General features: G+C 44.2%; 1 non-coding gene across 1 annotated transcript; it reads right to left on the bottom strand.

Annotated features, from left to right (window-relative positions):
- Nucleotides 1-4,838: 4,838 nt before the first annotated feature.
- On the bottom strand, nucleotides 4,839-4,920 carry trnas-gcu (transfer RNA serine (anticodon GCU)). Its single transcript has one exon. It is a non-coding gene; the product is annotated as a tRNA-Ser (tRNA).
- Nucleotides 4,921-23,737: the final 18,817 nt, after the last annotated feature.

The following is a 23,737-nucleotide window of genomic DNA, read 5'->3' as shown; positions in this document are numbered from 1 at the left end:
TGGTGGAATATCCGCATCATGAGAACCTAATCTTATTTTTCGACACCACCGAATCATTATTGCCAAAATACTTTCTTTTTAGATTAGATTAGATTACATTACAGTGTGGAAACAGCCCCTTCAGCCCAACAAGTCCACATCGACCCGCCGAAGCGCAACCCACCCATACCTCTACATTTATCCTTACCTAACAATATGGGAAATTTAGCATGGCAAATTCACCTGACCTGCACATCTTTGGACTGTGTTAGGAAACCGGAGCACCCGGAGGAAACCCACGCAGACACGGGGAGAATGTGCAAACTCCACACAGTCAGTCGCCTTAGGCAGGAATTGAACTCGGGTCTCTGCTAACCACTGTGCCACCGTGCCGCCCATAAACCTTATTTCTTAAACCTTATTTAGCATGTGCATATTGCAGTCAATGCGAAGTAAGGTAATGGTGTTAATTGACGTATGTTAAATAAAAAATACATCTTATTTTTCATGTTGAGTTAAATCGACTTAAAAAGGACATGTTTGCAATGAAACCACCGTTTTATTCCGTGTGAGCGAACGTGGTTGCTCATATAATTTAAACTGAACTTGTTCGCTGTGTAAAATGATGAAATAGATCTCAATTTCAAAACAAAATTGGTATTGTTGTCATGCACCTTGAAATGTGGTCATAGAGTCATAGAAATGTACAGCATTGAAACAGACCCTTCAGTCCAACCTGTCCACCCCGACCAGATATCCCAACACAATCTAGTCCCACCTGCCAGCACCCCGCCCATATCCCTCCATACCATCGACTTCATATTCCCATCCAAATGCCTCTTAAATGTTACAATTGTGCCAGTCTCCACCACATCCTCTGGCACCTCATTCCATATACGTACCACCCTCTGTGTTTCAAAACGTTGTCCCTTAGGTCTCTTTTATATCTTTCACCTCTCAAATTAAACCTATGCCCTCAAGGTCTGGACTCCCCGATCCCAGCGAAAAGACTTTGTCCATTTATCGTATCCTTGCCACTCATAATTTCGTTAATATCTATAGGGACAGCCCTCAGCCTCTAATGCTTCAGAGGAAACAGCTCCAGCCTGTTCAACCTCTCCTTAAAGCTCAAATCCTATAATCCTGGCAACATCCTTGTAAATCCTTTCTGAACCCTTTCAAGTTTCACAACATCTTTCCAATAGACAGGAGACCAGAATTGCACGCAATATTCCAACAGTGGCCTAACCAATGTCATGTACAGCCGCAGTATGACCTCCCAACCCCTGTACTCAATACTTTGAACAATGAAGGAAAGCATACAAAACGCCTTCTTCACTATCCTATGTACCTGCGACACCACTTTCAAGGAGTTATGAACCTGCACTCCAAGGTCTCTTTGTTCAGCAACACTCCCTAGGACCTTACCATTAAGTGCATAACTGAAAATGTGTTGCTGGAAAAGCGCAGCAGGTCAGGCAGCATCCAGGGAACAGGAGAATCGACGTTTCGGGCATAAGCCCTTCTTCAGGAAGCCCTTATTATGCCCGAAACGTCGATTCTCCTGTTCCCTGGATGCTGCCTGACCTGCTGCGCTTTTCCAGCAACACATTTTCAGCTCTGATCTCCAGCATCTGCAGACCACACTTTCTCCTCCATTAAGTGCATAAGTCCTGCTAAGATTTGCTTTGTCAAAATGCAGCACCTCACATTTGGCTGAATTAAACTTCATCTGCCACTTCTCAGCCCATTGGCCCATCTGGTCAAGATCGTGTTGTAATCTGATGTAACCCTCTTCGCTGTCCACGACACCTCCAATTTTGGTGTCATCTGCAAACTTACTAACTTTACCTCATATGCTCGCATTTATCCTATCCATGCCCGTCATGATTTTTTAAACCTCGATAAGGTCACCCCTCACCCTCTGATGCTCCACGGAAAACAGCCCCAGCCGATTCAGCCTCTCCCAGTAGCTCAAATCCTCTCACCCTGGCAAAATCCTTGTAAATCTTTTCTGAACCCTTTCAAGTTTCACAATATCCTTCCGAAAGGAAGGAGACCAGAATTGCACGCCATATTCCAACAGTGGCCTAACCCATGTCCAGTCCAGTCGCAACATGACCTCTCAATGTCTATACTCAAAACTCTGACCAATAAAGGAAAGCATACCAAACGCTGCCTTCATTATCTTATCCACCTGCCACTCTACTTTCAAGGAGCTACGAATCTGCACTTCAAAGTCTCTTTGTTCAGCTACTCTCCCTCGGCCCTGACCATTAAGTGTGTAAGTCCTGCTCAAATTTGCTTTCCCAAAATGCAGCACCTCGTATTTATCTAAGTGGAATAGAATTAAAGGTATTGGGGTGTTTTTGTAACATGCCAGTCACACATAAATGGAAGTGAGTTACACGTTGGAATCTAAACAAGAGGGTTCCGGGTGATTCATATAATCCCGACAGTGGGGAAACAAGCCCTTCAGCCCAACAAGACCACTCTGACCCTCAGAAGAATAATCCATCCTGACCCATTTCCCCACATTTACCCCTGACTAATGCACCTCACCTACACATCCCTGAACACTGTGGGCAATTTTAACAGGGTTTGGATTGGATGGTTTATATACAGACGAACAGATACCCAGGAGTATGATACAGACTGGAATCTAATCAAAGGATTGAGGTGGCTAATGTGCAGAGCCCCTTAAAATTGGAAGTCAGTTACAGATTGGAATTTTATCAAGGGGTTTTGGGATGATTGTGTGTAGAATAACAGATACACCAGAGTGAGTTACAGACTGGAATCTAATCGAGGGTTTCAGGGTGGTTTATATACAGAATGAGTGAGTTATAGAGTCATAGAATCATAGAGACGTAAAGCATGGAAACAGACCCTTCGGTCCAACCCATCCATGCCGACCAGATATCCCAACCCAATCTAGTCCCACCTGCCAGCACCCGGCCCATATTCCTCCAAACCCATCCTATTCATATACCCATCCAAATGCTTCTTACATGTTGCAATTGTACCAGCCTCCACCACTTCCTCTGGTAGCTCATTCCATTCACGTACCACCCTCTGTGTGAAAAAAGTTGTCCCTCAGGACTCTTTTTCATATCTTTCCCCTCTCAAACTAAACCTGTGCCCTCTAGTTCTGGACTCCCTGACCCCAAAGAAAAGACTTTGTCTATTTATCCTATCCTATCCATGCCCCTCATAATTTTGTAAACCTCTATAAGGTCACCCCTCAGCCTCTGACACTCCAGGGAAAACAGCCCTAGCCTGTTCAGCCTCTCCCTGTAACTCAAATCCTCTAACTCTGGCAACCTCCTTGTACATCTTTTCTGAACCCTTTCAAGTTTCACAACATCTTTCCGATAGGAAGGTGACCAGAATTGCACGCAATATTCCAAGAGTGACCTAACCCATGTCCTGTACAGCCGCCGCATGACCTCCCAACTTCTGTACTCGGTACTGTGACCAATAAAGGAAAGCATTCAAAACGCCTTCTTCACTATCCTATCTACCTGCGACTCCACTTTCAAGGAGCTATGAACCAGCACTCCAAGGTCTCTTTCTTCAGCAACACTCCCAGGCCATTATTATTATTTGTATATGTCCTGCTAAGATTTGCTTTCCCAAAATGCAGCACCACGCATTTATCCGAATTAAACTCCATCTGCCAATTCTTAACCCATTGGCCGATCTGGTCCAGATCCTGTTTTAATCTGAGGTAACCCTCTTCGTTGTCCACTACACCTCCAATTCTGGTGTCATCTCGAAACTTACTAACTGTACCTCTTATGCTGATATCCAAATCAATTAGGTAAATGACCAAAAGTCGAGGACCCAGCACCGATCCTTGTGGCACTCCACTGGTCACAGGCCTCCAGTCTGAAAAACAACCCTCCACTGCCACCCTCAGCCGTCTACCTTTGAGCCAGTTCTGTTTCTAAATGGTTGGCGTCCCTTTGTTCCATGAGATCTAACCTTACTAATCAGTCCTGCATGAAGTCCATGTAGATCACATCTACTTCTCTGCCTTCATCAATCTTCTTTGTTACTTCTTCGAAAAACTCAATCAAGTTTGTGAGACATGATTTCCCACGAAAGGCATGTTGGATATTAGTACGAAATGTCTGTTAATGACATGCATTTAAAGACACTTTAAATCATTTTTCATTTTTATGCTGCATTAATCTGTCGTTATTGATCCACAGTTTACGTTCGTTTCCTGCAGTTAACATGCTGACTTCTCCCGTTGTTCATTGTTCAATGTGATGCATCCAGTGTGTGCATAACGAGAGGGAGTTTGCTTCCCACATCTTGTGTTTATCTGTGTCTTATGTCCAGCTTTTATCAATGGCGAGAGCAAGGGGGATAGGGCGAGAACAATGTGTAAGTCTGTCTGTGCCCATGCACGGCACCCACATCGGTAATTCTCTACTGTGCATTCACAGCCAGTTTTCTGTGCCGCTACACCCACCCCCTGCACTTTTGAAATATCGCTATTATTTTGTGCTGTCTCTCTGCGCTCTTCCTCCCAAGATGAATCACGTCCACCCAACTGCTCCAGATTTCATATGACAAAACACTCATTAAGAACCATTGCATTAAACATGCACTTCGCATCTGTCGTTATTTGGTTTTCCTGGATCTCTTTCATATGATAAAAGTTCACAGCAACTTGACTTGGAAAAGAAAATCGCGTTACTTTTCATTATCCCATTTCAGTCTACATTTCAATGCAGTTAGACAACAGGCTCAAATTATTGTTTGAGGTTTTATAATATCGTCGATGCATATAAACTGACCATTGGAGTTCCAATTTCAATAAGACAGGTGTAATCATCCAAAAACAGCGACAAGAGTGGGATTCGAACCCACGCATGCAGAGCATATTGGATTAGTAGTCCATCGCCTTAACCTCTCGGCCACCCCGTCGCACAGGCGTGCAAGCACGTAACCTAATCTCCCAGACCAACACAGCCTCATCATGTCTGGGGAATCTCCCATTCACAGTCTCCAACCCCATTGTCCATGAACCCCGCACTGCCTGATTCTACCTGCTTCCGAAGACCTGCTGTCTCAGCCTGCCCCTGTCAGACCCGACTCATCTCTTCCTACCTCAACACTTTCCTTTCTCCTCAGTCCAGGAAATCCTCGCCTACGTTTGTGACACCACCGATGCACTTCATATCCTCCAGGACTTTTATTTCCCGGGTCCACAACGCGTCATCTTCACCTTGGGCATCCAGTCCCTCTGCACATCCATCTGCCATGACGAAAGTCTCCAAGCCCCCTGTGTCTTCATCTCACCCCATCCCAATTAGTACCCTTCCACCCACACCCTCATCCACCTGGCTAAACTGTTCCTCACCCTCAACAACGTTTCTGTCCAATCCCCCCACTTCTTCCAACCCAAAGGGGTAGCCATGGGCACCTGCATGTGACCTACATATGCCTGCCTGTTTGTCAGATATGTGGAATTGTCCGTCTTTCGCAGTTACACTGGCACCTCTCTCCACTTGTTCCTCCGCTACATTGATGAATTCATTGGCCCCACTTCCTGCTCCCACGAGGAGGTTGAACATTTCACAAACGTTACCAATACCTTTCACCCCGACGTCAAATTCACCTGGAATTCCTTGGCAACTTCCTTCCACTTGTTGGACCTGTCCATCACCGTCTCCAGCGAATGACTAATGACAGACATATACTACAAGCCCATCGACTCCCACAGCTACCAATTCTACACCTGCTCCCACGCCACCTCGTGTAAAAACGCCATTACTTATTCCCAATTCCTCCGCCTCCAAACACATCTTTTCCCAGGATGACCAACTCCACCTCAGAATGTCCCAGTTGGTCTCCTTCCCACGTGGTTCACCTTTCCCTCCACTTAATTCACCATCACCCTCAAATCCCACCCCTCCCGCAACAAGGACAGATTCCCATGGTCCTCAACTTCCACCCCATCAAACTCAGCATAAAACACATCAGACTCCACCACTTCTGCAATCTCCATGCAGACCCCACTATCAGGTGTATATTTCCATCCATACCCTTATCTGAAAAGGCCATTCCCTCCACGAGCACCTCGTCTGGTCTACAAACCCCAATAAACCCACACCCCACTACTGGCATCTTTCCCTGCCACCGCAGGAAGGGTAAAAGCAACGCCCACACCACTCCACTTATCTCCATCTAAGGCCCCAAGGTATCCTTCCACATCAGTTAGAAATTCACCTGTACAAATTCCAATGTCATCTACTGCATCCGTTGAACCCAGTGTGGTCTCCTCTACATTAGCGAGACAGGACACCTTCTTGCAGATCATTTCAGAGAACATCTTTGGGACTCCGCACCCACCAACTTCACCATCCCGTGACTGAACACTTCAACTCCCCTTCCTACTCCGTCAAAGACGTGCAGTCCTGGGCCACCTTCAGTGCCAAACCATAACCACCCAATACCTGGAGGACGAACGCCGTATATTCCGCCCTGCAACTCTGTCACGTCACGGGATAAGTGTGGATTTGAACAGTTTCCTCATTTCCCTTGCCCCAAGTCCCAAGCCTCAAACTTGGCACCCCCCTCTGGACCCATTCCATCACTGCTCCTTCTGAACTATCATCTTCTCCCTCATCTTCATCCAACTACCACTTTCCCAACTATCTCCCCCCAACCCAACACCCCCACCATTTATCTCTCAGTTCCGACTCATAAACCTTATTTCTTTTGAAGGGCTATGCCTGAAACGTGGATTCTCCTGCTCCTCGGATGCTGCCTGACCTGTTGTGCTTTCCCTGCACCACACTTTCGACTCTGATCTTCAGTCCTAACTTTCTCCTAGGAATAATCAATGACCTCGGAGTGAAGATGCCCCTGGATTGCAGTGATCATAATGTGACTGAGTTTTGCGTTTATTTTGGGTGAGGGTAGGCTGGATCTGATTCGACCACTTAACACCCAGACAACGGGAATAGTATCAGATACTGAAGTTAGGACGGACTGAAGTGAAGTGGAAAATTCTGTCAGAACGTGAATCAGTACAACTGCATCATATCACCCAGACTGTAAAAGACAAGCAGAAGGAGCAAATCAACTTCAGTTCAGACACAATAACAGGTAACGTGGAAAGAAGACAATGGAACACAATGAGATGGAATGGAATTATTTATGAAAAAGGATTAAATATTTAAGCTATTTTACATAGAGATTGTCGTCACATTGGAAAAAAGGAATTTATAGCAGTGTAACGGTTGTATTTGCCTACGACCTCACAATTCAGAGAGACACTGACATAGTATCTTCTGCATCAGCGTGGTCAAGTGAAAGCATGATCGGCCCATCAATCAGAATTCAATACTTCAAAGCTCTCCTCTGAGCTGTACAAACTATTTGCTGCTCCTGTAGTCATGTCCCAATCGCTTCACAGTGTATCTTTTTTTGCTTCCTGCCTCACGTAAACACTTGAAATCTGAACAAATCCCCAGTGTTTCCGCTTTAACCCATACTTTGTAACTCCCGAGCTGACACAGGTACGAGTGACCAATTGGCCTTTTCGAAGGGTCTCACTTTGTATGATCTGAATGATAAAGTGCACTGTATCTGATCGGCAGGACACACTGCAGAAATTATCCCATCCCAGCGGACTGAGCTGCCTCCATTGATAGAGCTGTCTCCATTAGTACAGTATCACACAGTCACAGTGAACATCTTTTCATGTCACCCTCGAAGGTACTTGCTACAAAAAAAGCTGAAGTGTGCTGGAAACTGCTGTCATCACTGCAATGCACAGAGGCCCAGTGGGAGCCTAGTGGGCCCATAAACCAGAAATCAATGGATAAGAATATTCTTCTTTTTAGAAGAATCCGATTCAGACCATCAAGTTAACACTTACTGGGGAGAAAACGAATGTGGGAAAGCGGACAGTCTCAACTGGTTCCAGCATTTACAACTTTGGTCCGTGTGACAACAAAAGCAGAAACTTGGAACTGTTTATCTTGCTTCTGAAGAACAGGTTAGTAAATTTTGAAGAGCATAGATATTTCTCCCTGGTGTTCATGAAATGATCTAGAGCAGAGTACGGTTCCCTGAGTATGGTCTGACTTCTGGGTTATGGACTGTGATATTCTACTCACATGATCTGAACACATACAAAGAAATGACTCAGTGACAAGATCTCCTGAATCGGAATCCATGAAGAACAGAAACCGATGTAATAAAAAGACCAAAAAGAGCGGGAATGCAGCAAATTATTTTCCAGACTTGAGGAGAGTGCATAGTGCTGTTTCCAGGGGTCAATATCTGTGCAAGTAGACTGAAACAGTTTTCAGTGTTATTGTCCTGCATCTTTTGTATAATAGTGCAAAAGCACAGAACATTTGTATAGAGGGGATAACTTCAAAATCCCCAATGAAGCAAAACACACAAATGAGGTAACCAACAAAGTAACCACACAATTTGGTGTTACGTCATGCGGTAAACGTTCCTGCTCAGATTTCGTTCAAAATCGCTCTATCTAATTCCTAAGACTGAGATTCGAACAGTGAATGGTCTACGTCAATAAAAACTGCTCTGATCTCACAACTTCAGCATTTGATACCCACCCCCTTATGTATGTCTGGCAATAGTAATTGATCCCTCACTGTGTTACTTCAGCACACGCAGAGAAGAAATAACTATAACAACAACAGTCACCTTTGTGACTTGGATTTGACCTGATTCTGTTGTAACCAATCCATTCAGCTGTAATTGAAATTGCTTCCACCTTTCCTGTGTCGGTAATAAGATTGCATAGCTTAGTGGTGAGTTTTCATGCATTGAATTGGACCCAGTATCCTTTCTCAGGTTGAAATATACCGGGATATAAAGACATGATGAAAGACACAGGCAGTGTTTACTGGACTATAAAGACATTAGGAATGACACGGCCATGATACCATGTCGTTAGAAACGATGAAAATGAGGTGTACTGGGCGATAAAGCCACTAGAAATCAAAGGAGGCGGTTTAATGGAATGGTGGCATTGAATAAGGAATAATGCGGGAGAAATCAGGAGAAGACTTCGTTGTTTCTGAAAAGAAGTTATCCAGCTGATGTGAGGTTGTTAAGAGTAAATACGAGGGAAATTTCCTCGTTTAGGTGTGTGGAAATTAGACGTTAGAACTTCAACCCATCAGGGCACGATAAAGAAGCTTGGAGTAGGCATTTTTTATTCTGAGAGTTATTGAATTCGGAGATGAATTTTCAGAAATAGAATCATTTTAGGAGCTGATTCAAGAATATTTGAAAAGCGAGCGCAGTCAGACAAGGAGTGAATTAGATTGGATTAGATTAGACTAGATTACTTACAGTTTGGAAACGGGCTCTTCGGCCCAACAAGTTCACACCGACCCGTCGAAACGCTATCCATCCAGACCCATTCCGCTACAATCACCTCTGCCCCTAACACTACGGGCAATTCACTTGACCTGCACATGTTTGGACTGTGGGAGGAAAGTGTAGCAACCGGAGGAAACCCACGCAGACACAGGGAGAATTCAACAGTGACAGTGATTCTGTGCTGCCTGGATGGGGATGCAAAATGTTAAAATTCTCGAATTGGTTAACATTCATAAGAAAGAAATTGCATAACACCTGCAATGAAAGTGTAAAGTATAAGAAGTGCTGGTGGAGTTGGAAGGTGCAGCAACTCATTCAACATGAAATATTATATAATGTAAATGCACTGAGCTGTTTGGTTTAGCTCTGCATTAAATGGAAGTCTGTTAGCTCAGTCCGCTGACTAACTGGTTTATGAGAAAAGTGAGACCAACAGCGTGGGATCAATTTTCTCAGTGTCTCAGGTTTCCACAAGAATCATCTTCTCCCCGCTCTCCTGATCTGTAACACTGTGCTGCCTCTAGTGAGCAAGATTTGGCTTGTCGATTTAAAACGTCATTATCATTGCCATCTGTTGTCTTGAACATTTGGTCATAATCAAACGAAAGGGGAGTCAGTCCATTTAATACTCTTTTATCTCCGCTTGAAAAATCCTGCGTCAAGACACAACCTTATTCCAGTTTGACCCTTTTTTCCTCCCAAAAGCAAAACTACTTGCCCAGATCCTTTACCAGGTTTACTAACGACAGTCAAACCCCACAAAGAGATAAAGCCAATACTTTCTATTGTTTGAATGAGCTGTGCAGCTTGCAGGAAATTGAATGATATGAAACGATTTATATAGACATTCCCAGGATGTAATCCAGTGCTGGGTCAGCGATTTGAGGAAGGTCATCAAGCTAAAACTTCACCTCTGTTTCTCTGTCCACAGATGGATATTCACGTGGGGGATATTTGCAGATTTTCTGTTAATAATTGGCATGTTTAACAAAGACAAAACATTTTCCCACGTCAGAAAATGAAATTTTCAAATAAATGCTACTTTACTAAACATTGTGTTCAACTGCGCTTCAGTCTGATACTTCAATAATCCCCGGTCAATGTCAGTAACAGTATCTTTAGATAAGCATTGAACTTACAACGTTGGCAAGTTATTCACTTTTAAGTAATCAGCGCTGACCAAGTGCGCGACTGGAGCTGCAGAAAGCGAACCTGTCACGTGACCTACACGTACTTTGGGAACTTTAACTCAACTGCTCTACTTTTGCTGTGATTATTAGATTCCCTACAGTATGGAAACAGACCCTTCGGACCCAAAAGTCCACGCCAACCCTCCGAACAGTAACTCAACCAGAACCATTTCCCCTCTGACAAATGCACTATGGGCAATTTGAAATGACCAACTCACCTGACCTGCGCAATCTTTGGACTGTGGGACGAAACTGGAACACCCGGAGAAAACCCACGCAGACACGGGGAGAATGTGCAAACTCTTCACAGACAGTCCACCGAGGCTGAAATCGAACTTTGGACCCTATTGAGGCAGCAGTACTAACCACTGAACCACAATACTGTTGGATCATTGGTGGTGATGTGCTGCCCCACTGGTACCTCAGTCACTCACCCTGCTTCATTTCCCTGATTCTGAAATTAAAGCTAATGCAGACAAGGTAAAACTGACATGAACCTGTGATTATTGAAGTATCAGGTTCACGAAAAGAATATAAAAGGGACACAAAAAGATGTGAAAATATCGACGACAGTGAAAAATGAGTTTCTGTTGGTTCCTGCGTTAATTACAGACAACGTTAGCTTGCCGCTGTCGCTGGGCTTTTCCTTCAATCAGCTTCAATCGGCACAGATTTAGAATCAAAGAAACTTCTACAACTTCCTTCTGAAAGTTCATGCAGGTAACATGAAACGTATTGCAGTCATTAATAATCTTCACCATTCCGACACACAAGAACACGATGCACAGTTTCCATGAATATTGAAGATATAGTAATGTTATGCAATAATTAATAATAAACATCCAATTACAGTTTAAATCGTAAGTAGGTAGAATTCACAGAAAGTCTCAGCATGTCAGAAATTCATGTGACCAGAACTGCAGCCCAGCAGATTGGAAACCTGTCCCTGAATCCCAATATCCACACGTTTGCTTGCTCCATGGACATCCAGTCCCTGTACACCTCCATCCTCACCATGGACATCCAGTCCCTGTACACCTCCATCCTTCACCATGGACATCCAGTCCCTGTACACCTCCATCTTCACCATGGACATCCAGTCCCTGTACACCTCCATCCTCACCATGGACATCCAGTCCCTGTACACCTCCATCCCCCATCACGAAGGACTCAAAGCACTCCGCTTCTTCCTTTCCCGCCGTACCACCCAGTGCCCTTCCACCGACACCCTCCTTCGACTGACTGAACTGGTCCTCACCCTGAACAACTTTTCTTTCCAATCCTCCCACTTTCTCCAAACAAAAGGAGTAGCCATGGGCACCCGCATGGGCCCCAGCTATGCCTGCCTCTTCGTAGGGTATGTGGAACAATCCATCTTCCGCAACTACACTGGCCCCACCCCCCATCTTTTCCTCCGCTACATTGATGACTGTATCGGCGCTACCTCGTGCTCCCACGAGGAGGTTGAACAGTTCATCCACTACACTAACACCTTCCACCCCGACCTCAAATTCACCTGGACAGTCTCGGACTCCTCCCTCCCCTTCCTAGACCTTTCTGTTTCTATCTCAGACGACCGAATCAACACGGACATCTACTACAAACCGACCGACTCCCACAGCTACCTGGACTACACCTCCTCCCACCCCGCCCCCTGTAAAAACGCCATCCCATTCTCCCAATTCCTTCGTCTCCGCCGCATCTGCTCCCAGGAGGACCAGTTCAAAATACGCACAACACAGACGGCCTCCTTCTTCAAGGACCGCAATTTCCCCCCCGACGTGATCGACGATGCCCTCCACCGCATCTCCTCCACTTCCCGCTCCTCCGCCCTTGAGCCCCGCCCTTCCAACCGCCACCAGGACAGAACCCCACTGGTCCTCACCTACCACCCCACCAATCTCCATGTACAGCGCATCATCCGCCGTCACTTCCGCCACCTCCAAACGGACCCCACCACCAAGGATATATTTCCCTCCCCTCCTCTATCAGCTTTCCGTAGAGACCACTCCCTCCGCGACTCCCTTGTCAGATCCATACCCCCCACCAACCCAACCTCCACTCCCGGCACCTTCCCTTGCAACCGCAGGAGGTGCAACACTTGCGCCCACACCTCCCCCCTCACTTCTCTCCAAGGCCCCAAAGGAAACTTCCATATCCGCCACAGATTCACCTGCACCTCCACCCACATTATCTACTGCATCCGCTGCAGCCGGTGTGGCCTCCTCTATATTGGGGAGACAGGCCGCCTACTTGCGGAGCGATTCAGAGAGCACCTCTGGGCCACCCGGACGAACCAACCCAATAACCCTGTAGCACAGCATTTCAACTCCCCCTCCCACTCCACCGAGGATATGCAGGTCATTGGACTCATCCACCGCCAAACCACAACAACGCGACGGTCGGAGGAGGAGCGTCTTATCTTCCGACTGGGAACCCTCCAACCACAGGGGATGAACTTGGACTTCACCAGTTTCTTCATCCCCCCTCCCCCCACCTTGTCTCAGCCGAATCCCTCCAGCCCGCACCGCCTTCCTGACCTGCAGTCTTCTTCTTGACCTCTCCGCCTCCACCCTACTCCGACCTATCACCCTCACCTTGACCTCTTTCCACCTATCACATTTCCAACGTCCCTCCTCCAAGTCCCTCCTCCCTACCTTTTATCTTCTCCTGCTGAACACTCTCTGCTCATTCCTGAAGAAGGGCATGTGCCCGAAACGTCGAATCTTCTGTTCCCTAGATGCTGCCTGACCTGCTTTGCTGTTCCAGCAATAAAGTTTCAGCTTTGATCTCCAGCGTCTGCAGACCTCACTTTCTCCTGCTTGCTCCATTTGCCCATTTGGAAAACTGTGTGAAGGAGCATGCAGTCTGACAGAGCGCCTGAGAGAATCCTTCACTGTCTGATCTAAAGCCGCAATAGTAGCTGTCTGTTCTGGCTGTGAGAGCGGTGGTGTAAAGTGGAGGACTTTGATATTCCGTAGTGTAGATTCACATTGCCCTCATCATGTTAATTTTGAAACGCATCTGTCAGAAACAGCACAGAAAGAGAGGAACAGGAGGAGGGTAATCCAAATATCATCATGGCTGACCAAACACGTCAATGTCTTTCCCGAGCTCATCCACAACAACCGGTCGCACAACGGGATAAAGATACTTAAACAATCGAAAATTTCTGTGCAAGTTTGGCAGGGAAATGTGTTTAGAGACAGTGGATTTCTGCACTGAATTTGCAGTTTTTTTTGTCTTTCCCCTCTCAAACTAAACCTATGTCCTCTAGTTCTGAACTCCCCGACTCAGTGGAAAGACTTTGTCTATTTATGATGTCCTATGCTTCTCATAATTTTGTAAACCTCTATCAGGTCACCCTTCAGCCTTCCACGCTCCAGTGAAAACAGCCCCAGCCTGTTAAACCTCTTCCAATAGCTCAAATCCTCCAACCCTGGAAACATTCTTGTAAACCTTTCTGAACCCTTCCAAGTTTCACAACATCTTTCCGGTAGGAAGGAGACCAGAATTGAACGCAATATTTCAATAGTGGACGAACCAATGTCCTGTACAGCCGCAACATGACCTCCCAACTCCTGTACTCAACACTCTGAACAAAAAAGGAAAGCATACCAAACGCCTTCTTCACTATCTTATCTACATGCGACTCAACTTTCAAGGAGTTATGAAGCTGCACTCCAAGGTCTCTTTGTTCAGCAACACTCCCTCGGACCTTACTATTAAGTGTTTAATATCTGCTAAGATTTGCTTTCCCAAAGTGCAGCACCTCGCATGTATCTGAATTAAACTCCATCACTTCTTACATTTTCTTTATTTTTTTTAGAAAATCAGAATGCCCAACTGTGTTAGTCAGAATTACCTCACTCCAGTTATACAATAAACCAATACTGTTAGTTCCCATTATCGTTCTACTTCTGCCAATATATTTTTCCTAATTCTACTTAACATTATTCTACTGTCACTATTAGGTATTCTACTGTCACTATTATGTATTCCACTGCCATCTGTGCTACAATGAACTTCCAATCCAGGCTAACCTGTCATGATTAGATACTTAGCTACCCCATCTCTCATAATGTTTTCCTGTGCCAAGCTGATTCTACTAACTACCGATTAGATACTTAATATCATATTTTTCCGTCTACCAGTGTCTCAAGCAGGCTGACTTAACTATCAACTAATTACTTAAGGTCATGTCCTTAGTATGTATTGTCACGACTTGTCCGAAATTGCCATGATGATATTGAGTAGGCGAGGCTGACTTTACAAATTATTTTTATCTCAGCCTGCCATGTTAACCTTTCAGCCCAGTCTGACTCTGCTAATTGGTGTAGGAGCATTCCACTATTCTTATCTTATCTGGATACACTGGCCCCATCCTGCCCCAGAGACCCTTTGACGAAGGTAGCATTCTGCAGACCCCTTGTAACAGATCGCCAGTAGTTTCCATGGCTTTATCCTTCCCATGCTTTCATGCTCTGTATTTTCTGTACAGTGTTCTGTTCTTTCATCGGACATCTGTTTAACTTCACCGCACTTTCCAATACATAGTCTTATCCATGTGTGCTCTAGCTTCTCAAGTATTCGGCTAAATACTCCAGACGCACAGCTTTACCACACATTCAAACAGTGAATTCCAAATAAACAACACTCTCAGAGTGAAAACGTTCTTCCTATATCTGCTCTGAACATCCTCTCACTTGGGTTTGACGGAGATCCCTAGTTGTTAACTCTTCCCATAAGAGGTTTATTCCTATCACACATATCTATCCCTTTAATGTGCACCTCAATCACTTCCTCACTCAGCCTTCTCCGTTCTCAGATAACGAGACGAAGCTGATCTCGTCTATCTTCAACATGGCGATAGTGTCGTTCTGGAAAAGAACAGCAGGTCAGGCAGCATCCGAGGCGCAGGAGAATCGACATTTCTGGCATAAGTCTTTCATCAGGAATGAGTCTTGTGGGTGTGGGCTGGGAGATAAATGGGAGGTGTTTGGAGTTGTTGCAAGATAGCTGGGAAAGCGTACGGTGGATCGAGGCAGGGGAGGAGGTGATATGTTAAAGGGGGAGAGATGTATGGGCCCAGAGGGTGGTGCTGAGTTTGATGCTTCAGACTGGAATAATGTGGGGGGAGGGGAAATGAGGAAGCTGTTGAAATCCACATTTATCCCGTATGGTTGCAGGGTCCCAAGGCAGAATATGAGGCGTTCATCTTCCAGGCGTCAGGTGGTAATAGTTTGGTGGTGGCTTATGCCCGAAACGTCGATTGTCCTGCTCTGCACTTCACATGACAGGAGAGATGTGAAAAGCAAAGACTAAAAATACGACAAAGACTTACAGATACAAAGTTAATGGAATTAGACACAGTGCAGACAGAACCCATTTGGCCAGTTGAGTCTGCACTATGTCGAGGAAGAGATTCACACTGCCCACTGTATCTTTATAAATCCGCATTTATGATCCACCGACGAAAATAGAAATTGCTCCAAAAGCTCAGCGAGTCAGGCAGCATCAGTGGAGAGGAATCAGAGTTAACATTGCGAATTTAAAACAGTTCCGAGGAAGGGTCTGTTGACCCGAAATAGTCATTCTGTTTCCCTGAGCTGCAATTCTGACTTTTGTCTCTGATTTACAACACTTACAGTCCATTTAGATTTTGTTTGCCATTGATCTGAATTGCACACATTTGCACTGTGGGAAGGAATCAGAACAGCCAGAGGAAAGTCACACGGGTGAGAGAGAGGAGTGTTCAAATTCCACGCAGTTAGTCACACAAGTCTGGAATCGAATGCGGGTTTCTGGCGCGGAAAGGCGCAATTCCACCCACTGAACCATCCCAATGTGCAAGCATATGTCCTGGAAGCGAATTGAACCGGAGCTCACGCAGCGACAGCGACATCCAGGAATTTTATGCAAAAAGAAGCCTATTTGGTATTACTGGAAATTAACATTTGCTTAACTATCCTAACACTATTTTTAATCACGTGGCCTATAGCCTCGTCTGTCTTGGCATCACAAAATTCACATCTGAATACTTCTGAAAGTTATGAGGATTTCTGACTCTCCAACCTTTGCATGCACTGAGTTCCAGATTTCAACCAACCGCTGTTTCAAAACGTTTGTCTGCACATTCACTCAAATCTTTCCTCTTCTATCCTTAAGTGTATGCCACCCTCCCCTCCCCCCGAGATCGATCTCACCATCAAAGAGAAACGTTTGTTTCAGTCTACGCCATCCATATTCCTGATTATTTATACATCAAAATCATGTCTCCTCTCAATTTCTTCTGCTATAAGAAAAACACCTCCAGACTGTCCAATTTCTCTTCATAATTGAAACTCTTCTACCCAGACAATATCCTGGTAAACCTCTCCTGCATCATTTCCAGTGCTATCATATCCGTGGGTATCATGCGAATTGCTGAACTGCACACAAGAGACTAGATAGAACCAAATGAGCAAGTAAAATACATGATGTAGAATTCCACAGAAAGAGGTATTTACAAATAAATTTTCTTTTCCTCACTGCTACCAATTGTCCTTTATCCTGAGCCTGATGTTCCAATAATCTATGCTCCATGTTGTAAAAGCTGCGACATGAGAAATGATCTCACAACCACGGTGTCGAAATGGAATGATTGGTTTGAAAGTGAGGACATGGTTCTTCTATGATGGTACAGAGGCGTATGAAATGCCAAAGCTGGGAGTGTTCCTGGTCAAAGGCGGGATGGAAGGGCATATTTGTCTCCGTTTATTAGATTATTAAGATACAACAGCAGCATTAATCCGCACTACAGATTGGCTCAGCTGAAGCGTGGTGGAGCTTTAAGCGAGAGGTCGATTAATTGAAAGCATTCTCTGAAATGTTCCTTAACAATGCGCTGTTTTGTTACTTTCACAGTAAGAGCTGTTTTTGATCACATCGCCTCCACATCAACCTCTTGCTCCCAGTAAACACTCCAATCCAGCGTACATCACTTGCATTCCGACACAGCCGCATGTCAAATTCTCATTCCCTCTGTGATAATTGGAATTGACAATGTCCTTCTCTGAGATGTAGCAATGTAGCATGAAGTTGATGGTGTAGTGAACACAGAAGAACAGAGAACACAGAAAATCTACAGCCCAAGAACAGTCCCTTTCGACGTCGAAGCCTGAGCTGATCCACTGTCTAAACCTATCACCCAATTCCAAACAAACTGTATCCTTCTGCATCCTTCTGCACTACTCATGCATCTGTCCAGACGCACCTGAAATGAATCTTCCGTGCATGCCTCTACTACCTCTGCTGGCAACACTATCCAAGTACCTACCACCCTCTGTGTAAAATACTTCTGACGTCGACCTCTCTTAAACTTTTCACCTCTCACCTTGAACGCGTAACATCTCATTATTTAATCCCTCACCTTGGGAAAAAGGCTTATCTCTGTCCACCCTAGCTATACCCTTCATGATTTTGTAGATGTCAATCAGGTCCCTCTCAATCTCTTTTTCTTAAATGAAAACAAACATTATCTACCCATCATCTCTTCAGAGCTAGCATCTTCCATACCAGGCAACATTCTCATTAACTTTCTCTGCACTCTTTCATAAACGTGCACATCGTTTTGGTAAGTTGGTGACCAGAACAGTACACAAAATTCTAAATGCGGTTGAACCAAAAGTTTGCACAATTTTAGCATGACCTGCCAGCTCTTATACTCAATGCCCCGTCCGGTGAAGCCAAGCATGCCATATGGCTTCTTGTCCACTCGATCCACCTGTGCTGCTACATTCAGGGTACAAAGGACATGAACTCCCAGATCGTTCTGCTCATCAACTTTACACAAGGCTCTTCCATTTACTGTATATTTTGCTCGAGAATTAGACATCCCAAATTGCATTACCTAACATTTGCCTGGATTCAACTCCATCTGCCAATACTCCACTTAACTCTCCTATCTATCTATATTCTCCTTCATTCTTTGACAGATCCCTTTGCTTTCTGCTTCTCCACCAATCTTCGTGTCATCTGCAAATGTAATGGCGATATTTGGGCCAGCAACCCTTGGTGAATGGAGCATGGCAGCTGGTAGTAATTAGATTTGATGAATAAAATCTGGAATATAAAGCCGCTCAGAGGAAGAGTTACAAAACGTTTTAATTTGCTGAAAACCCATTCATTCATTTCCCTTCAAAAGGGAAATCTGCCGTCCGTGGCGAGACCTGCCAAAATATGACCGCACAATAGTACGGTTCACGCATAAATTCCCTCCGACTCAGGTCAAGGAGAGTGAAGGATGAACAACAAGTGCTGTTCAGACTATGATGGTCACACTCCGTGGGAGAATGAGGAAGGATAAAAAAGATACATGGATGATGGGGATAATTGGGAGTCGTATCAGCGTGGACTCAAATGCAACTGCTTATCCAAACTAAACAGACACAAGGCTACCCACGCAGCAATGAAGGCATGTCCATGCGGGCGGGGTCTGCAGGAAGGGATTCAATTGCCCGCTGAAGTGTGAACTCACTTGCTCAGTCACAAAGTGGACAGGTCATTCACCACTCCCATATGTGATAAGGAATCAATCTGGCGATCAACCTGCAGAATCACCATCAGGTTTACAAATGACAGCAAGGGTCTGTTTCTGCTGTTCTTGCAGGTGTTCACCCATCCAAAATGAACCATGTTTGGATGCCTGTTTCCAGTGGAGTGCCACTGTTTCCTGACGTAGATCAATAATTCAAACTTAGTTGTAGGAGTCATGGTTTAGAAGTTTACAGAAGATATAACAATTGATTGTGTATTTGACGATGATGAATAATTTCAGGGGCCGCAGGGGTATAACAATCAGAAAGAAAGGAAACATTTGCGAATGTAATTGAATCCAGACCAATAAGTGGTAATGAATTTGGGGAGTTGAAACAGTAACAGTGAGGATTCTGAGTGGTGTACAAGAACAAAGCGATCTTGGAGTGAACATTTACAGATCTCTGAAGATTGTTAGACAGGGAGATCAGTTGTTCGAGAGGGTTTTTGGATATTTTCAATTGTTGACTACAGGTTGAGGATGATAATCGATCTTTAGCAAGCGCCAGTTTAGGAAACAACCAAAGGAGTGAGCACAAGTCTGGTCAATGCAATAATTAACATTTTAAAAAATTGTATGATAAAAGATGGAGGGCTGAAGTATAACTCTTTGCCCATCAAGACCGCTTCATCACTCAATGAATTTACCACTGATTCCTCTCCAAGTGATATTGCATGTGCCTTGGAGGGTAATTTGCAAAAGGTGACGTTTCAGTGCATCTTCAACCTTGTATCATAGTCAGTAAAGTTTTTGAACATTGAAGGTTCTGTCAACAAAACCTGCATGACATACTCCAGGTTTCTAGGTGGTGCACTAGCAATTAAGGGAATAAATATTCAGGTATTGAAGAATGTACAGTTAAGTGACTGCATTGTCGTGGAAGGTGTCCTGTTCCTTCAGTACTATTGAAGCTGCACCCCCCCCCCCCCCCCAGGCAAATGGAGAGAGTTCTGTTAAAATCTAATTTGTGCGTTGCGGACAACGTAGGCTTCACAGAGACGAGAATTGAGTTACTAATAAAACAAAGTCGACGGACGGACACGTTACTGTAGTCAACTTCTTTATATGGGCGGTCAGGTTCCAGTTCTCCTAAATACTAGCTCCCAGGACGATTACACGGAGGAATTCAGTTACAATGAAGCCATTGAATGTCAATCTAATATGATTAGATTCTCATTTGTCAGAGTTATCATTGCTGCATTTGGTCCTTCTGTGGATCAATCCAATTTCAATCGCTTTCTGATTTCAAGATCCAATTCCCAGCTGCGCCTGAACTTTCAACCCGTTTCCTCGCCGAAATTTCTCCACGTGTGTTATAACTTCGTAGGGACGCTGTAAGAGCCAGCAGAGATTTACAAACATGTTGCTAACTCTGTATAAAATGGAGTTTCGTGGAATGATTGGTTAGGCTGGGATTATTCTCCTTGAAACAAAGGAGTTGGAGGGGAGCTCTATATTCACATAATAACAATTATAAAGGTTCAATATTCACTGGATCTTGACAGGGTAGATACAGGCAGGTGGCTTGCCCTATGCTGTGAGGAGAGCACCAATCGACATGAACACAGAATTAGGCATTGCCTATTTATTTCAGAAATGATGAGTAGTTTCTTTGCTCAGAGACCAAAAAGTCTGTGGCATTTTTGTAGCACCCACTGTTGAGGTTGAGTTGTTGGGTATTTTCAAACTCTGCCAGATAGTTAATCAGAAAGATGATGGAACTTTGTCGAGGTAAGTAACCAGAATCGAGTTGAAGATTATCAGATCAACCATGAGTTCATTGAATGTTGGGGCAGACGCGATGGGCTGAGGGGCATAATTCCACTTTATTTAACATTTGATCGAACGCCTTATTTTATGCATGAGTTCAGAATTGTGAGGGGATGGGCTGAAGTGATAGGAAACGTTTATGAAATAGATCAGACAGATCAGGAACAAGGCTCATAAACTCAGGAAGAAGAAATGTGCGGTGCCCTGGGTGCAACAAATGACACTGGGCACAGCACAAGTGGCTGTGTACAGAAGCTGTGATTGCTGAAGAACGTTGGTGGACCTTATACAGTTGGCAAGTCAGTGATCACGCTGGATGATGGATCATTGTATGATTCACACACAGCAGAAATTTGTGGAAGAATGAAAGGTTCGTTTTATTGGAGAAGATTTCTGCGGTTCCGATTACGAGTGAGTGTTTGAAATACTGATCAGATCATTGTGTGAAGTGTTTGGTTAAAATACTCATGAACAACCCCTATGGATAAACTTGTGCTCCCGATCTCTTGTTATCTGTTTCTCTTTATTTCGATGTAACTCCACAGAAAGACAAGATGGAATGTGGGGCAGAAAGAAAAATGCGTTCTTTCTTATTACAACAATTTAATGCACAATTGAATAGAGTGACTGCTCTCACTCTTCATTTCGACTTTAATGTGGTATCGATTGCTGGTGAATCTCCCGTGCAGTGAAGGGCAAGAAGAAGATTCTCTATCCAGTGTATACCAGAGTGTGAGATGCAAAGAAAAACTGCTGGAGCGGTTTGTGAAGTTAGTAACCAGAGTGTGACTCGAATCTGTGAATGTGGAGCACAACAGTATAATAACCCACCACCATAATCGCTCGGTCTCCTCAGCACATTTTTTAAAGCGGTGACATGTGACCTCATCACGGTTACATGCAATGAAAGTCTTGGATGAGAAATTTCCAGAGCGGTACCGAATCCACGCCAATGTGTTTCTGCTTTCACCAGAATTATAAAGACAGCAAATTCTAATAAATTGCCATGCTGGTCAGAATGAATAGCTGTTATTGATACATTCTGAGTCAGAACTGTGTCAGAATCAAACAGAGAACATAATTGTTATTATGTGAACATAGAGCTCCCCTCCAACTCCTTTGTTTCAAGGAGAATAATCCCAGCCTAACCAATCATTCCACGAAACTCCATTTTATACAGAGTTAGCAACATGTTTGTAAATCTCTGCTGGCTCTTACAGCGTCCCTACGAAGTTATAACACAGGTGGAGAAATATTCTCATCTTCATTTGACTCATAATTTCTTCAGTCACTTTCTCTCTCACGTGAAGAAGCAGCCATGGAGAGGGAAATAAAGGCAATGTTGTGGCTCAACGGCCTTTCTCATATGGCTGAACCTGAATTGGATTAAACCACAAGAAACGCTGTTTGTTCGTTTCATTTTAATGTTGCTGCAACCTGACAATGTTCATTGTAATATCGCAAGTGAATTAGATTTATCTCATTGGAACGATTAATGTTGTATTCAAATTTGCTCCGACTTTATTTCAGCTTAAGGAGAATACTTCTTAGAAAAGCAGAGGGTTAAAGTCCAGTTTTGTTGCTCGTTACTTTGGCAGATTTCACCGAGTATTAAATGGACCAAACATCATGGTGATTGTCCTCACGTCTTTAATGCATGTGATTAAAACACGAAGTCGATCTCCAAGCAACTGGTCACTTCTTATTCATTATGTAATATCTTCCCATCGCAATAAAAAAAATCCGCTCAGTTCCATTTACAATGCTTTAAGTGAAATATTATGCCAAAGCTTTCAAAATTTAGAGTTTTGGAATCGAATCTTATTCAGCTGCACATCTTCACGAAATGTCTTTACATTTCAAGTCAACCAAATTAGACATTGTTTCCCCTCAACTTCCGACCGACTACACCCCACCCCTATCCTTTACCTCGCCACACGCTGTCGCTCTCCTTGTGAAATGTATTCCTTGTATGTCACCAAATGTGCCTTTTCAAATATTTTGTAAAACAGATTCTCGGAGTGACACCGATTCTGTTCTCATCATTTATTTGCCCTTCAAAGGTTTTATCAAAGGTATTGAATGCCTGACATCTAGAAGTTCACTTACTTGAAAGAGGGAATTTTCCACCCATTTACTCTGTCCAAACATGTCATAACCGGAAAAAAACCCACTAAGTCTTCCTTGGTTCAGGGATAACTGTTCTCAATTTTCCAAGAAGACAAGTGAATAAAATCTCATCCTCAGTACACCTCGCCAGCATCGTCTCTAATGGCTTTACACCCCAGTAAACACCAACATTATCCTCTCCGTAGAATCACTGAATCCTACAGTGTAGAATGAGCATTTCGGTCAATCGAGCCGGTGTCGACTCTCTGAAGGTCATCTCACTCAGACTAAGTTCCCCTCCCTATTCCCGTATATTTCACCTGAGGAAGAGTGAGCCCTCCCCCTTATGATTTCAAATAAACCTGTTGGACTATAACCTGTCATCCTGTGACTTCTGACATTGTCCCCGCGTTACCCATGGCTAATTCACCTAACTTACTTAATTCACTCCCTGGACACAAGAGGGCAATTCAACTTTGCCAATCAACCTAACCCTCCGACCGAACAGCAGTGCGAATTACTAACACAATGTTCCATCATAGTGAGCAATGGCTGTATCATTTTTTAATGGCTTTATACCCTGGTAACTCAGCCTCATCAAAGCAAATCAACCCAAATTCAATGTATCGAAACGCTACTCTGTCCATTACAATTTCATTCGTGCTGAGGAAAATGTTTCTGCAATCATATTTGAATGATTTTACGCTGTATCTTCCTCACCGTC

Source organism: Chiloscyllium plagiosum, unplaced genomic scaffold (genome assembly GCF_037043375.1).
Source record: "Chiloscyllium plagiosum isolate Xiang-an unplaced genomic scaffold, Cpla_swu_hap1 HiC_scaffold_42, whole genome shotgun sequence".
NCBI lineage: Eukaryota > Metazoa > Chordata > Chondrichthyes > Orectolobiformes > Hemiscylliidae > Chiloscyllium > Chiloscyllium plagiosum.
Note: the sequence above shows the minus strand (reverse complement) of the source record. Positions and strands in the feature narration are given on the sequence as shown.